Genomic DNA, 18,575 nt, shown 5'->3' with positions numbered 1-18,575 from the left:
CATCTTTTTGCCTCATTTAATCTATATTCACAGAGTCAAACACTACTGAGTGACTTTCACTTTCAGTCTATTCTCATTTAATCTTTTTCTTTATAAGTTGAATTTATGTTTACCATTTAATTTTTATTTTCTTTATATCTCAGGTCTTTTTTGTTCTTATATTCCTCCTTCACTACTTTTCTTGCATTAAGTGAATATTTCCTGCCTCAAGATTCTGATTCCATTAAAGAATTTTCACTATATTTTTGAGGATTTTTTTAATAGTTGTTTTAGGTTGTGCCATATGCATTTTAAATTCTCAAATCCACTTTAGGTTTATACTAACTTAATTTCAGTGAGATATAGAAAGTCATTCTTGTTTAGCTCCATTCCATTTTCCACCTTTTTTGTGCTTATTTTTATACAAATTACATCTATATATGTTACAAACCTAAATGTATATTGGGATATTATTACTTTTGAAAATTGCATGTCTATTAAAGAAAATGATAAAGGAGAGGAGGTACACATTTATAAGACTTGTTATATTTAACTTACTATTTACCATTTTGGATTCTCTTTATTGGTTCCTGTGTATTTAAGTTAACATTTAGTGTCATTTCCTTACTCATTGCATCTTTGCTTTCATTTACTCCTGTGCTGTTATTGTCACATATATTGCATTTCTATGTGCTGTAGGTACAACAGTATAATTATATATTGTTATATACATTTTGTTTATTATATGAGTTAAGCATAGAGAAGAAATGGACATTTATTCTGTCTTTCATAATTCTCTTATATTTATCTGATATTCTGTTCATTTTTCTTCATCCTGCTGTCTCTCTTCTTTAGATAGCATAATGGCTATCAATCTATATTTGTTGATTTTTCTTTTGCAATCAGATTCTACTATTGAGCCCTTTTAGTTAATTTTTCATTTTTATTCTTGTAATTTCCAACTCCATGATTTCCATTTGGTTCATTTATTATAATACCTACCTCTTAATCGGTAAGTCTCTATTTGATGAAACATCATTATCCAAACTGCCTTTACATCTTTTAAGCATGATTTCCTTTAATTATGTGCATATATTTAAATTAGCTACTTTGAAGTATTTATTAAAATGACTGTTTCAGGCAGTTTCTGTTGAGTCAGGATTTCTTTTTTCTTTGCTTGTCTCATAATTTATTGAAAACTGGGTATTTTAGATAATATAGCAACTGTGGATACAAATTCCTCTATACCCCTTTCTAGAGTTTGTTTTTGTTGCTGTTTGATTATTTATCTAATGACTTGGTGGACCATTTCAGTAATGTCTATTTCCCCAAGCATGAGAGACATCCATGTAATCACACTGAGATGCACTGTTGTTTTAGTATGGCTCTCTGCCTCTTTCTCTTTGGTATCCTCTGTTCAGTGGTCTGTTTCATTTGGTAGTAATCCAGCCTTTTAGTTCAGTTCAGTTCAGTTCAGTCGCACAGTCGTGTCCAACTCTTTGTGACCCCATGAGCAGCACGCCAGGCCTCCCTGTCCATCACCAATTCCTGGAGTTTACTCAAACCAATGTCCATTGAGTCAGTGATGCCATCCAGCCATCTCATCCCCTGTCGTCCCCTTTTCCTCCTGCCCCCAATCCCTCCTAGCCTCAGGGTCTTTTCCAATGAGTCACCTCTTCACATGAGGTGGCCAAAGTATTGGAGTTTCTAGCTTCAGCATCAGTCCTTCCAATTAACACCCAGGACTGATCTCCTTTAGGATGGACTGGTTTGATCTCCTTGCAGTCCAAGGGACTCTCAGGAGTGTTCTCCAACACCATAGTTCAAAAGCATCAATTTTTCGGCACTCAGCTTTCTTCACAGTCCAACTCTCACATCCATACACTACCACTGGAAAAACCATAGCCTTGACTACATGGACCTTTGTTGGCAAAGTAATGTCTCTGCTTTTTAATATGCCATCTAGGTTGGTCATAACTTTCCTTCCAAGGAGTAAGTGTCTTTTAATTTCATGGCTGCAGTCACCATCTGCAGTGATTTTGGGGCCCCAAAAAATAAAGTCAGCCACTGTTTCCACTGTCTCCCCATCTAATTCCCATGAAGTGATGGGGCCAGATGCCATGATCTTAGTTTTCTGAATGTTGAACTTTAAGCCAACTTTTTCACTCTCCTCTTTCACTTTGATCAAGAGGCTTTTTAGTTCCTCTTCACTTTCTGCCATAAGGGTGGTGTCATCTGCATATCTGAGGTTACTGATATTTCTCCCAGCAATCTTGATTCCAGCTTGTGCTTCTTCCAGCCCAGCATTTCTCATGATGTACTCTGCATATAAGTTAAATAAGCAGGCTGACAATATACAGCCTTGACATACTCCTTTTCCTATTTGGAACCAGTCTTGGTCCATGTCCAGTTCTAACTGTTGCTTCCTGACCTGCATACAGGTTTCTCAAGAGGCAGGTCAGGTGGTCTGGTATTCCCATCTCTTTCAGAGTTTTCCACAGTTTATTGTGATCTGCACAGTGGAAGGCTTTAGGCTCCAGTAATTACCAGTTGTTTGCCCTGTAGTTTTCAACAATACCCTGGGGCTTAAGTTGTTCAGTACTTTTTTTCCCAATTGAATTTGGACAGAGTTGATCTTGATGTTAGTCTTTGTGGTTTGTTCTGACTCCGGAAGAGCTCCTAACTTTTTTCTTCTCTGGTTCTCACTGGTGAACTAGTTGGCCTATTGTTGGTCATAGTTAGGAAGAGAGATTATTATTTTTTAATAGTAAGGCAGTCTTTATCCAAGGGGACTACTGCTTTACGGTGTCATAATAGGAGAGAGAGATTTGGCTTAATTTCTGTATACAGCAAAGGTAAGTGTAGATTTATAACCAATGAACAGGGTAGGGGTCAGTGAATAGAAAATTACTAAGAGGAAAGAAACATCAGGGTTAAGAGAACTTTGGTTTAAACCAATTTGATAGGATTTTTGTTGAAGGAAAATCAGGGCAATATCAAGGGGATAAGGAATTTGGTCATGTATCAAGGGTGGGGAATTTTCACTAAACTGACCCAATAGCTAGCATTCTTGCCAAAACTATACTAAACTGACCAAGGACAGAGGTCAAGGTAGGGGACTGGTCAGCAAGCAGATACAGAGGAGACTGACTTGAGTTTTGTCAACTCCTCCTCCATCCTTCGTTCCCCAGCCCCCATTTAAGGAAAGAAGATCTGTTCTTTTTAAGTTGAATAGTGTAAGTCCATTTTTGGAGCATATTTGTTGGACCATATCTGCTGGATGGTGGAAGCAGCCAATATTTAATGAGGGGGATATCTCTGAAAATAAAAACAAACGTTAATAATAATATTTGGAAACTCAGTCTGAGTCCAGAGAACAGCCAGTAGGAAAGATTTCCAGGTGTTAGACTCAAGCATGAAAGTGGTGATCAAATGGCTATTTGATGTGTACTTTGAGTTTCTTTGGTAATGGCATCAGGTATTCCAATGAACTTTCTAAGTGGACCATGCAGCCATAGGCACAAAGGTCCTCCCTTGGAACTTCAAATAATTACTTTGAAGATTTTATCAAGTGATCCAGATTACTTTGAAGATTTTATCAATTGATCCAGATTCAGCTTACAAGGCTTTGAAAATAGAGCAGCTATTGTTGTTCTTCAGTTCCTCAGTCGAATCTGACTCATGGTGACCCTGTTGACTGCAACATTCCAGGCTTCCCAGGCTTTGTTCACCTTCACCATCTCCTGGAGTTTGCTCAAACTCATGTCCATTGAGTCGGTGATGCCATCCAACTATATCATCCTCTATCATCCCCTTCTCCTCCTGCCTTCAATCTTACCCATCATCAAAGTCTTTTCCAATGAGTCAGCTCTTCGCATCAGTTGGCCAAAATATTGGATCTTCAGCTTCAGCATCAGTCCTTCCAATGAATATTCAAGATTGATTTCCTTTAGCATTGACTGGTTTGATCTCCTTGCTGTCCAAGGGACTCTCAAGAGTCTTTTCCATGTTCAAAAGCATCAATTCTCCAGCATTCAGCCTTCTCTTATGGTCCAAATTGCACATCCATACATGACTACTGGAAAAACCATAGCTTTGACTATATAGACCTTTTTCAGCAAAGTAATATCTCTGCTTTTTAATATGCTGGTCTAGGTTGATCATAGCTTTTCTTCCAAGGAGCAAGTGTGTTTTAATTTCATGGCTGCAGTCACCATCTGCAGTGATTTTGGAACCAAAGAAAATAAAGTCTGTCACTGTTTCATTGTTTCCCCATCTACTTGCCATAAGGTGATGGAACTGAATGACATAGTCTTTAGTTTTCTGAATGTTGAGTTTTAAGCCAACTTTTTCACTTTCCTCTTTCACTTTCATCAAGAGGCTCTTTAGTTCCTCTTCACTTTCTGCCATATGGGTGGTGTCATCTGCATATCTGAGGTTATTGATATTTCTTCTGGCAATCTTGATTCCAGCTTGTGTTTCATCCAGCCTGGCATTTCACATGATGTACCCTGCATGGCAATGAAATAAGCAGGGTGACAATATATAACCTTGATGTATTCCTTTCCCAATTTGGAACCAGTCTGTTGTTCCATGTCTGGTTCTAACTGTTGCTTCTTGACCTGCGTACAGGTTTATCAGGAGGCAGGTAAGGAGGTGGTCTGATATTCCTGTCTCTTTCACGATTTTATACAGTTTGTTGTGATCCACATAGTCAAAGGCTTTGGGGTAGTCAATGAAGCAGAAGTAGATGTTTTTCTGGAACTCTCTTGCTTTTTTGATGATCCAGTGGATGTTGGCAATTTGATCTCTGGTTCCTCTGCCTTTTCTAAATCCAACTTGAACGTCTGGAAGTTCTCAGTTCAGGTACTGTTGAAACCTAGCTTGGAGGATTTTCAGCATGACCTTACTAGCATGTGAGATGAGTGCAGTTGTGCAGTAGTTTGAACATTCTTTGGCATTGCCCTTCTTTGTGATTGGAAGGAAAACTGACTTTTTCCAGTCCTGTGGCTATTGCTGAGTTTTCCGAATTTGCTGGCATATTGAGTGTAGCACTTTCACAGCATCATCTTTTAGGATTTGAAATAGCTCAGCTGGAATTCCATCACCTCCACTAGCTTTGTTTGTAGTGTTGCTTCCTAAGGCCCACTTGACTTTACATTCCAAGATATCTGGCTCTAGGTGAGTGATCACACCATCGAGGTTATCTGGGTCATGAAGATCTTTTTTGTATAGTTCTTCTGTGTATTCTTGCCATCTCTTCTTAATATCTCCTGCTTCTGTTAGGTCCATACCATTTCTGTCCTTTATTGTGCCCATCTTTGCATGAAATGTTCCCTTGGTGTCTCTAATTTTCTTTAAGAGATCTCCAGTCTTTCCCATTCTATTGTTTTCCTCTGTTTCTTCACATTGATCCCTTAGGATGGCTTTCTCATCTCTCCTTGCTCTTCTTTGTAACTTTGCATTCAGATGGGTATCTCTTTCCTTTTCTCCTTTGCCTCTTCTTTTTTCAGCTATTTGTAAGGCCACTTCAGACAAGCAGCTATTGAGGAGCTTTTATTTTTGAGAGTACCCTTAGGCTTTAACTTCCCAGTCTTTTGTTTCTAATAAAGTCAGTTCTTTTGGGGAGTGCTTTGTTGTATTTTTTTTTTCCTTATGATCTGCTTCTCCACTTAGGCAAAAGTATCTGAGCTACTACTATGGCCACTGGGTAGAGCAGTAACCTCTGGTCTCATCTTGCTTCTCTCAGCATGGAACCTCTGTCTTACAAGCATGCCAGGATGAGGACAATTAGGACCTAGTATTCTTAGCCTGCTATACTTGAAATAGTGCCTCTCTATTTCATAGGTAGAGGCTGAATAAAGAATTCCCAAATATCTGAGCCACACTCACCAGGAATTTTTTCTCTTTGGCTTAGAAGTACAAAGAAAGAGCAATGGGCCTTCTTATGCCCTTCCCAGTTAAAAAGTATAATAACACTTGATTGGAAGTTGAAGGGAGAGAAAACTCCATATTTTTAACCTAACACACACACAGTAGAATTTACTTCAAGATGAAGTGGGTGAAAGGAATGGAGGAAGCAGGAATATTATTCATTTATTTTTGATTTATGCCCAATTTGAAAATTTCAAATAATTTTAGATTTATTGGAAAGTTATAAGAATAATCCTGACTCCAATGTTTTAGACTCTCACTATAGTTGTCTCAGTAATCTTTTTAAGCTAGATACTTCATTTTTTTCTGTTGTTCTCTTAAAACAATTACCAGAGACTTTGAATGGTTAGATTTCTAAATGAAATTTTCAACAGTATTGCTTTGTTTTACCTTGGAGTGGATCTGTGGAATACTTCATGCTACCATCCTGGAAGAAGAATTAAATCTCATGCTGATTTTGAATATATCTTGATTTATCAAGAAGAGAACAGAACTAATATAACATTTTTCTAAAAGCTATCCAATAATCTTAGTATTAACCAAAATTTTTTTTGTATTTTATTCAGTCATTGGAATATTTTATTGTACATTGAATTATCGTATCCATTGGGTATACTTCCAGATATTCCATTTTATTACATTACTATTAGTATATTAATAAAAACCTAGTATGTTTTAATTGCATAGTCTTTATATGCTGCTTTATTTTTTTAATAGGCTGCTTTAATATCAATATATTTTTATACTTTTTTCTGACTATTTAAGTAAGTTTGTTCTTTTAAGTGTGTTTATTATAAACTTTATGAGATCTACCAGGGGAAAAAGCACCTAATGGTAATTTTATTAGGATGATTAAAATGTATAAAGTTACCTTGGGATGAGTAGAATATTTATAAATTTAAATCTTTTCAAAAACCATATATTTTCCTGTTTTGAAGTCCATTTGGGAGTCTTTGAAGTGTTTTATATCTTTCTCATACAGGCGCCGTATATTGCTGATTAAGCTTATCCTCAATTTTAAAATGTATGTTTAAAAATGTACAATAGTTTTAGATTCACTGAGATAAAATATTAAATGCTGCAAAAGTTCCTATGTACCCTATACCCAGTTTCCCCCATTATTAACAGATTAATATTGTATGCATGAGTGCCAGTGTGCTAAGTCGGTTCAGTCATGTCTCACTCTTTGTGACCCTGTATATTTGTCACAATTAATGAATAAGTACTGATACATTATTATTAACTAAAATCTATAGTTCATTCAGATTTCATTAATTTTTGCCTAATATCATTTTATTGCTCCAGGATCACATACAGGTTACCACAGTTTATTTAGTCAATGGGTTTCCTGAAACCTGTATTATCCATGACAGTTTTTTGGACTTTATTTTTGATGATCTTGAGAACTTTTAGGAGTACTTATCAAAGTTTGTTGTAAAATGTCCCTCAGTTGGGATTTGAATAGGCTGGGGATATGTGCCATTTGCATTACACCTTGTTGATAAGACTGACTTATCATGGAATGGGTAATATAATCGTTTGATTGAGGTAGTTTTTGCTGGCTTTTTTCAGCATAAAGTTATTTTTTCTGTATCCATAAAGTTAAGTTTTCCCTATCCATAATGTGTTCTTTGGAAGGAAGTCATTATGTGCATCCCATGTTTGAGGAGTGGAGATTTATATTCCACTTAGTTAGGGGGTTTCCCTGGTGGCTCAGAAGGTAAAGAATCCACCTGCAATGTAGGAGACCCAGGTTTGATCCCTGGGTGGGGAAGATCCCCTGGAGAAGGAAATGGCAACCCACTCCAGTATTGCCTGGGAAATCCCACGGACAGAGGAGCCTGGCAGGCTGCAGTCCAAAGGATCACAAAGAGTTGGACACAACTGAGCAACTTAACACTTTCATTTTTACTTGGGGGCTATAATCCGTGTAAGTTATTTGGAGCTCTTCCTCAAAGGGAATATTTCTCTTCTGCATTAATTTATTTAATTGTTTATTTATATCAATATAGACTCAGGGATATTTATTTTATGGTTTGAGTTATTTTTTCCTTTGAGATACTATCCAGTATTACTTTAGTTGCTAAAATTGCTACAGCTTTGGCCTTTGGATGCTCTTTCAGGTGGATTCTGCATCCCTTTGGTGCATTCACATCATTATAGTTTTTACTTGTTTTGATTTAGCACCTCCATACTCTCCTGCACTAAAAGATGCTCCATTTTCAACGTGGATATTTATTGCCATAGTCCTGAAATTAGCCATTTATAGCCAAATTTTAAAATTTATTTTGTAAATGAGAGATTCTCTTTTTATATTTTCTAAGCTATTTTGTTTTTATTCATGAATGATACTAACTTTTATAAATTAATTACATTACCTGATGTGCATGTGTGCTAAGTCGCTTCAGTATGTACAAGTCTTTGTGACCCCATGGACTGTAGCCTGCCATACTCCTCTGTCCATTGGGATTCTCCATGCAAGAATACTGGAGTGGGTTGCCATTTCCTCCTCCAGGGTATCTTCCCGACCCAGGGATTGAACCCATATCTCCTTTGGCTCCTGTATTGCAGGCAGATTATTTACGACCAAGGAAGGGTTACCTGATATAATTTATTAAATTGTCTTGTTTGCTGTGGCAGTTTTCCCATGAATTCTTTGTTTTTCAAGATACATAGCAGTATCATTTACAAATTGGGTTATGTTAACTTTTATGATTTGTATAATTTAAGTGTTTTCTCCTGTTTAACTTCATTGACTAATACCAGGACATAATACTAAATAGCCAGAAAGATAAAGGACATCCTTGCCTAGGAAATTATATATGTAAATAAAATTGCACTCATTCCCATCCTACACATACAGTCAGGCCTTCTAATATCTGTTGAATGGATTTATTTACTTCCACAAAACTTCTCAACTTCCAACATACCATATAGTGCTTTTATTTATTAATCTCATTGTTTATTGTCTGTCTCCCTGATGAGAATATAATTTCTGTGAAGACAGATAACTTGGTCTTTTCAGTAATCACCCTCACAGCCTAGAATGATGTCTGGCATATAGTAGTTCCTCAAGCAATATTTTATAATCAGTGATTATATAAATACTTCCTCTTGATTCTCAGAGTATTCTATTTTTATCTCTTTTATAGCAATGTATTTTTAAGCTAGTTTATTTGCATACTTTGTATTGTCCTAATATTGTGGCTCCATAAGTTTAGGGGCTGAATTACTCATTTTTATTAATTCCTCCAGCCAGAAATGTGTTTCATATGTAGTCAGTATTCAAAAACAATACAAATTGAAAAACTTATAATTATTGCATTTATATTCACAGATCTAGATCAATAAGAAGATCTGAGTCTATTTGTAGTATCAATTGCTAATCTAAATGGCACTGATTAGAATTTACACTCTTACCTTTTTGAACCACCAGTCACTATTCACTCTGTTATTCCAGCCTCACAGGCTTTGTTTCTATTCCTTGAATATATTACATTTATAGAAACTCAGAGTGTTATTTAATGCTGTTTTCATTACATGAAGCACTTTAAAAAGGTTTTTTAAATAGGTTTAGTGTACTCTTATGTTCACAGCAAAATTTAGCAGAAAATAGTGTTCTGCTACATTTTGTGTCCCACACATGCACAGCCTTCCCCTCTTTTAACCACTAACACTAATATATTTGTAACACTATGAATGTCCATTGACTGCATCCTTAACACCCAAAACCCAAACCAGGATTCACTCTTGGTGTACATTATATGGGCTTTGACAAAAGTATAATTACATGTATCCAACATTGTAGTTTCACACAGAACAGTTTCAATGTGCTGAAAATCCTTGGTTCTCCCTATTCATCACTGTCTCTTCCTTAACTCCAACGACCACTGGTTTTTATACTGTGTCCATAATTAAACCTTTTCCTGAATTTCATTTAGTTGAATTGTAAGAATATAATCTCTTCAGATTGGATTTCTTTACTTAGTAATATGCTTTAAAGTTCCACCATATTTTTGAGAATGTAGAGGAAAAGGAACACTCCTACATTGTTTTGGGGAACATAAATTGGTGTAGTCACTATAGATAACAGTTGGAAAGTTCCTTAAAAATTGAATTATCATATGATCCAGCAATCCTATTTCTGGGCATATATAGAAGAAAACTCTAATTTGAAATGTTACATACACTCCAGTGTTCATTGCAGCACTGTTTACAATAGCCAAGACATGGAAGCAACCTAAATGTCCATTGAGAGAGAAATGGATAAAGTTTCTTTGGTATATATGTATACAGTGAAATATTACTCAGCTGTAAAAAGAATGAAATAATGCCATTAGCAGCAACATAGATGAACCTAAAGATTCATATTAAGTGTAATAAGTCAGACAAAAAAATCATATGATCACTTATATGTGGAATCTAAAAAATGATACAAATGAACTTACTTAGAAATAGTCTCTGGGCATAGAAAACAAACATATGATTAGTAAAAGGGAAATGGGGTGAGGGATAAATTAACACACACACTATTATATGTAAACCAGATAACCAGTAGAGACCTACTGTAGAGGACAGGCAACTATGTTAAATAAGTAATAACCTATAATGGAAAAGGATCTAAAACATAAGTGTATGTATGTATACACACACATGCACACATACACATATATGTCAAAAAAGTTCCTCCATGTTTTAAACAGATTGATAGCCAATACTTTTATTGCTGCATAATATTGCATTACCTGGATGTACCACTATTTATCTATTCACATACCAAAGGACATCTTGTTTGCTTCCAAGTTTTCGAAATTATAAATAAAGTTACAATAAGTATCTGTGTGCAAGGTTTTGTGTGGACATCTTTTTTTAACTTCATTTGAGTATTATCTCTATTAGCCTTTGCCCTGCTTCATTCTGTACTCCAAGGCCAAATTTGCCTGTTACTCCAGGTATTTCTTGACTTCCTCCTTTTGCATTCCAGTCCCCTATAATGAAAAGAACATCTTTTTTGGGTGTGAATTCTAGAAAGTCTTGTAGGTTTTCATTGAATCGTTCAACTTCAGCTTCTTTAGCATTACTGGTCAGGGCATAGACTTGGATTACCATGATACTGAATGCTTTGGCTTGGAAACGAACAGAAATCATTCTGTCATTTTTGAGATTGTATCCAAGTACTGCGTTTCAGACTCTTTTGTTGACTATGATGGCTACTCCATTTCTTCTAAGGGTTTCTTGCCCACAGTAGTAGATATAATGGTCATCTGAGTTAAATTCACCCATTCCAGTCCATTTTACTTTGCTGATTCCTAAAATGTTGACATTCACTCTTGCCATCTCCTGTTTGACCACTTCCAATTTGCCTTGATTCATGGACCTAACATTCCAGGTTCCTATGCAATATTGCTCTTGACAGCATCAAAAATTGCTTCCATCACTAGTCACATCCACAACTGGGTGGTGTTTTTGCTTTGGCTCTGTTCCTTCATTCTTTCTGGAGTTTTTTCTCCACTGATCTCCAAGCATATTGGGCACCTACCGACCTGAGGAGTTCATCTGTCAGTGTCCTATATTTGTGCCTTTTCATGCTGTTCATGGGGTTCTCAAGGCAGGAATACTGAAGTGGTTTGCCATTCCCTTCTCCTGTGGACCATATTTTGTCAGAACTCTCCACTATGACTTGTCCGTCTTGGGTGGCCTCCTACAATGCATGGCTCTTAGTTATATTGAGTTAGACAAGGCTGTGGTCCATGTCATCAGTTTGATTAGTTTTCTGTGATTGTGGTTTTCAATCTGTCTGTTCTCTGATGAAGAAGGATAAGAGGCTTATGGAAGCTTCCTGATGGGATAGACTGACTGAGGGGGATACTGGGTCTTGTTCTGATGGGTGGGGCCATGCTCGGTAAATCTTTAATCCACTTTTCTGTTGATGGGTGGAGCTGTGTTCCTTTCTGATATTTACCTGAAGGAAATGTCAACCCACTCCAGTATTCTTGCTTGGAGAATCCCATGGAAGGCGGAGCCTGGTGGGCTACAGTCCATGGGTCGCAAAGGGTCGGACATGACTGAGCGACTTCACTTTCCTTCACTTCAAACTATGGTGGAGGTAATGGAGATAATGGTGACCTCTCTCAAAAGATCCCAGGCATGTACTGTTACAGTCCATGCCCCCAACCCTTCAACAGGCCACCAGTGACCCATGCCTTTGCTGGAAACTCCCAGACACACACAGGCAAGTCTCCTGTGGGGTCACTGTTCCTTTCTCCTGGGTCCTGGTGCACAAGGTTCTGTTGTGCCCTCCAAGGGTCTATTTACCAGACCTATGTAAGTTCTGGCAGCTCTATAGTGGGGTTAATGGTGACCTACTCCAAGAGGACTTAGCCATACCCACACCCAGAGACCCTATCCCTGCGGCAGATCACTGCCAACCCATACCTCCACAGGAGACACTCAAAAACAATTCTGTCTCAGTCTCTGAGGGGTCCCTGTGTCCTGGTGCAACACAAGGTTTGTTTGAGCCCTCTGAGTGTCACTGGCAGGAACCGTGTTTGATTCTAAATGCGAATTTGCCCCTCCTACCATCTTGCTGGGGCTTCTCCTTTGCCCATGGACGTGGGGTATCTCCTCATAGCCGCTCCAGTGTCTACCATCTTACTGGGGTTTTTCTGACCTTGGACGTGGGGTATCTCTTCAGGACTGCTCCAGCGAAGTGGAGGTGCCGCTCGAGACCTTGGACGTGGGGTATCTCCTCATGGCTGCTGCTCCTGACCTTGGACGTGGAGTATCTCCTCTCAGCCGCTCGCTGCTCCAGCACCATGCAGCCGCTGAAATGCAAAAGTAGGAAGTCAAGAAACACCTGGAGTAACAGGCAAATTTGGCCTTGGAGTACAGAATGAAGCAGGGCAAAGGCTGATAGAGTTCTGCCAAGAGAATGCACTGGTCATAGCAAATACCCTCTTCCAACAACACAAGAGAAGACTCTACACATGGACAACACCAGATAGTCAATACCGAAATCAGATTGATTATATTCTGTGCAGCCAAAGATGGAGAAGCTGTATACAATCAGCAAAAACAAGACTGGGAACTGACTGTGGCTCAGATCATGAACTCCTTATTGCCAAATTCAGACTGAAATTGAAGAAAGTAGGAAAAACCACTACATCATTCAGGTATGACCTAAAGCAAATGCCTAACGATTATACAGTGGAAGTGAGAAACAGATTCAAGGGACTAGATCTGATAAGAGTGCCTAATAAACTATGGATGGAGGTTTGAGACATTATACAGGAGACAGGAAGCAAGATCATCCCCAAGAAAAAGAAAAGCAAAAAAGCAAAATGGCAGTCTGAGGAAGCCTTACAAATAGCTGTGAAAAGAAGAGAAGCCAAAAGCAAAAGAGAAAAGGAAAGATATTCCCATTTGAATGCAGAGTTCCAAAGAATAGCAAGGAGAGGTAAGAAAGCCTTCCTCAGTGATCAGTGCAAAGAAATAGAGGAAAAGAATAGAATGGGAAAGACTAGAGATCTCTTCAAGAAAATTAGAGACACCAAGGGAACATTTCATGCAAAGATGGGCTCAAAAAAAAGACAGAAACGGTATGGACCTAACAGATGCAGAAGATATTAAGAAGAGGTGGCAAGAATACACAGAAGAACTATACAAAAAAGATCTTCATGACCCAGATAATCATGATGGTGTGATCACTCACCTAGAGCCAGACATCCTGAAATGTGAAGTCAAGTGGGCCTTAGGAAGCACCACTATGAATAAAGCTAGTGGAGGTGATGGAATTCCAGCTGAGCTGTTGATATGTTCAACTCATATTGAGCTGCACTAAGTAAGTATGCCAGCAAATTTGGAAAACTCAGCAGTGACCACAGGACTGGAAAAGGGCAGTTTTCATTCCAATCCCTAAGAAAGGCAATGCCAAAGAATGCTCAAACTACCGCACAATTGCACTCATCTCACACGCTAGTAAAGTAATGCTCAAAATTCTCCAAGCCAGGCTTCAGCAAAACGTGAACCATGAACTTCCAGTTGTTCAAGCTGGTTTTAGAAAAGGCAGAGGAACCAGAAATCAAATTGCCAACATCCACTGGATCATCAAAAAAGCAAGAGAGTTCCAGAAAAGCATCTACTTCTGCTTTATTGACTATGCCAAAGCCTTTGACTGTGTGGATCACAATAAACTGTGGAAATTCTGAAAGAGATAGGAACACCAGACCACCTGACCTGCCTCTTGAGAAATCTCTGTGCAGGTCAGGGAGCAACAATTAGAACAGACTGGTTCCAAATAGGAAAAGGAGCTGGACAAGGCTGTATATTGTCACCCTGCTTATTTAACTTATATGCAGAGTACATCATGAGAAACGCTGGGCTGGAGGAAGCACAAGCTGGAATCAAGATTGCTGGGAGAAATATCAATAACCTCAGATATGCAGATGACACCACCCTTATGGCAGAAAGTAAAGAAGAACTAAAGAGCCTCTTGATGAAAGTGAAAGAGGAGAGTGAAAGAGTTGGCTTAAAGCTTGACATTCAGAAAACTAAGATCATGGCATCTGGTCCCATCACTTGATGGCAAATAGATGGAGAAACTGGAAACAGTGGCAGACTTTATTTTCTTGGGCTCCAAAATCACTGCAGATGGTGACTGCAACCATGAAATAAAAAAGATGCTTACTCCTTGGAAGAAAAGTTATGACCAACGTAGACAGCATGTTAAAAAGCAGAGACATTACTTTGCCAACAAAGGTCCGTCTAGTCAAGGCTGTGGTTTTTCCAGTAGTCACGTATGGATGTGAGAGTTGGACTATAGAGAAAACCAAGTGCCAAAGAATTGATGCTTTTGAACTGTGGTGTTGGAGAAGACTCTTGAATTGAAAGGAGATTTAACCAGTCCATCTTAAAGGAAATCAGTCCTCAATGTTCATTGGAAGGACTGATGTTGAAGCTGAAACTCCAATAGTTTGACCACCTGATGTGAAGAACTGACTCATTTTAAAAGATCCTGATGCTGGGAAAAATTGAAGGCAGGAGGATAAGGGGACGACAGAGGATGAGACGGTTGGATGGCATCACTGATTCAATGGACATGAGTTTGAGTAAACTCCGGGAGTTGGTGATGGACAGGGAGGCCTGGCGTGCTGCAGTCCATGGGGTCGCAAAGAGTCGCACACAACTGAGCAACTGAACTGAACTGAGTATTATCAAGGAGTATGATTGTTGGATCACATAGTAACAGTACATTTAGTTTTTTTTTTATTTTTTATTTTTTTCATTTATTTTTATTAGTTGGAGGCTAATTACTTCACAACATTTCAGTGGGTTTTGTCATACATTGACATGAATCAGCCATGGAGTTACATGTGTTCCCCATCCCGATCCCCTCTCCCACCTCCCTGTCCACCCGATTCCTCTGGGTGTTCCCAGTGCACCAGGCCCGAGCACTTGTCTCATGCATCCCACCTGGGCTGGTGATCTGTTTCCCTGTAGATAATATACATGCTGTGAATGGATAAGGAAGCTGTGGTACATATACACCATGGAATATTGCTCAGCCGTTAAAAAGAATTCATTTGAATCAGTTCTAATGAGATGGATGAAACTGGAGCCCATTATACAGAGTGAAGTAAGCCAGAAAGATAAAGATCATTACAGCATACATTTAGTTTTATAAGAAACTGCCAAATTGTCTTCCACAGTAGCTGTACGATTTTGCATTCATATTAGGAATGATTGACTTGCTTTCTTTCCACGTCATCCCCAGCATTTGGTGTTACCAGTGTCTTAAATTTTCACCATTCTGATAAGTCTTAGTGATTTCACATTGTTGTGTTAATTTTCATTTCTCTAATTACATATCATGGTGAACATCTTTTTACATGCTTATTTGTCACCTGTCTATCTTCTTTGGTGAGTTGCCTGTTCATATCTTTAGCCCATTAAAAAAACTATTGGAGTATAGTATATTTACAATGTTGTGTTAGTTTCAGGTGTGAAGCTAGTGAATCAGTTATACATACACATATATCCACTTGTTTTTTTTAAGAATCTTTTCCCGTATAGGCCATTACAGAGTATTGAGTACAGTTCTCTGTGCTATACAACAGGTTCTTATTAGTTATTTGTTTTATATATGATAATACATATATATGCCTGCATATCCCGATGTTTTCCTCCCCTCCTTTATCCTCTGGTGACCATAAGTTACATGTGTGACTCTACTTCTGTTTTGTGAATATGTTTATTTATACCATTTTTTTAGGATTCCACATATAAGCAATAGCATATTATATTTGTTTTTCTGTGTCTGACTTACTTCACTCAGTATGAAAATCTCTAGGTCCATCCATGTTGCTGTAAAATGGCAGTATTCCATTCTTTTTAATGCCTGAGTAATATTCTATTGTATATATGTACCACTTAGTTTTTATCCATTCTTCTGCTGATGGAAATTTAGGTTGCTGCCATGTCATGGTTATTGTAAATAGTGCTGCAATAAACATGGGTGCATGTATCTTTTTTAATTATGATTTTCTTTGGATATATGCCTTGGAGTGAGGAGGGCATGGCAACCCATTCCAGTATTCTTGCCTGGAGAATCCACATGGCCAGAGGAGCCTGGTGGGCTATATCCCATGGTGTTGCAAAGAGTCGGACATGACTGAGTGACTAATCACAGCACAGCACATTCTTAGGAATGGGATTGCTTGGTCATATAATAGTTCTGTTTTTAGCTTTATAAGGAGCCTCTGTACTGTTCTCCATATTGGCTCTACCAATTTACATTCCCACCAACAGTGTAGGAGGGTTCCCTTTTCTCCACATCCTCTCCAGCATTTACTGTTTGTAGCTTTTTTATGATGGCCATTTCGACTGCTGTGAGTTGATATGTCATTGTGGGTTTGATGTGCATGTCTCTAATAACTTGTGATGTTATATTTCTTTTCTTTAGCCCATTTTTTAATGGTTGTCATTTTTTGAATACTTTCTTTCCTGGATTGTGTCTTTGGTGTGGTATCTAAATCTTTATAACCAATCCCACTGTTACCTAGAATTTTTCATTATTTTCTAGAAGTCTTATACTTTTTGCATTTTAGATCTCTGATTATGAGTTGATTTTTGTGAAAGGTGTAATGTCTGAGTCTAGATTTATGTTTTTGCAGGTGGGTATCCAGTTGTTTCAGTAACATTTGTTGAAAAGACTACCTTTCCTCCATCATTGCCTTTGTTCCTTTTTCAAAAGTAAGTTGACCATATTTTTGAGAGTCTATTTCTGGGCACTCTATTCTATTCCATTGATCTATTTTGTCTCTTCTTTTACCAGTGCCACTTTGTCTTTATTATTATAACTTCATACTTAAGTATTGAAGTTGAATAGTGTTAATACTCTCATTTTGTTTTTCTTTAAGATTTTGTTGGCTCTTCTGTTTCTTTTTGTCTTTACATTTAAATTTTAAAATAAATTTGCCAATAGCCAAAAAATTATTTCCTTGGATTTTGATTGGGATTTCATGGAATCAATAGATAAAGTTTGAAAGGCATCTTTGAAAATTTGTGTCTTCCTAGTCATGAACATAGAATATCTCTCAATTAGTTTTTTATTTTGTTCTTTTGTCATTCATATATTGATCTTATATGTATTTTGTTGCATTTATAACCAAGTATTCCATTTTGGAGAATGATGATTTAGTGCATTGTTATGTTTTTAATTTCTGATGCTATTTGTTTATTGCTGGTACATAGAATAATGACTGACCTCTGTATATCAACCTTGTATCCCTAAATGACATTAATTGTTTTTAGTTCTAGTTTTTTGTCAATTCTTTTAGATTTCCTACATAGGCAGTCATGTCAACTGTGATCAAAGACAGTTTTGCTTCTTTGTCAACTGTGAACAAAGCTTCTTCCTTCCCATATACCTTTTATTTCCTTTTCTAACTGCATTAGCTAGATCTTCTTAGACAATGTTGAAAATGGTGAATGAGGACATCCTTGCCTTATTTTTGCTTCAAGTTTCTCACCATTAAATATATTAACTGTTTGTAGATGTTGGCATATTGAGATGTTCATTGTCATTTTGAGATACTTTATCATGTTGGGCAAGTTCCCCTTTATTTCTAGTTCATTGAGAGTTTTTTTCTAAAGAATGTACATTGTACTTTGTCGTGATTTTTTATTTTTTTATGTAACCATGTGGTTTTTCTTCTTTAGCTTGTTACTGTGATATATTACTTTAATTGACCTTTATTAAGCCAGCCTTACACAACTGTAATGAATCCAACTTGATCATAACATGTAACTATTTTTTGTACGTTGTTGGGCTTGATATGCCAATATTTTGTTGAGGTTCTTTCGTTTCCATCTGTGTTCATGAGAGTTATTGCTATGTACTTTTCTTTTCCTGTATTGTCTTCTGTGGTTTTGATATTAAGGTAATGATGCTTTCATAACATGAGTTAGGAAGTAGCCCTTCTTCTGTATTTTGGAAGAGACTGCTGAGTATTAGAATTTCCACCTTAAATATAGGGTAGAATTCACCAGTGAATCCATCTAGCTCTGATGTTTTGTTCTGGAAGGTTATCGTTTACTAATTGAAGTTTTAAATAGATACAGGTCAATTCAGATTGTGCGGCCCTTTTGTGAGGTTTTTTGGT

This window comes from Cervus elaphus, chromosome X (genome assembly GCF_910594005.1).
Source record: "Cervus elaphus chromosome X, mCerEla1.1, whole genome shotgun sequence".
Taxonomy (NCBI): domain Eukaryota; kingdom Metazoa; phylum Chordata; class Mammalia; order Artiodactyla; family Cervidae; genus Cervus; species Cervus elaphus.
Note: the sequence above shows the minus strand (reverse complement) of the source record.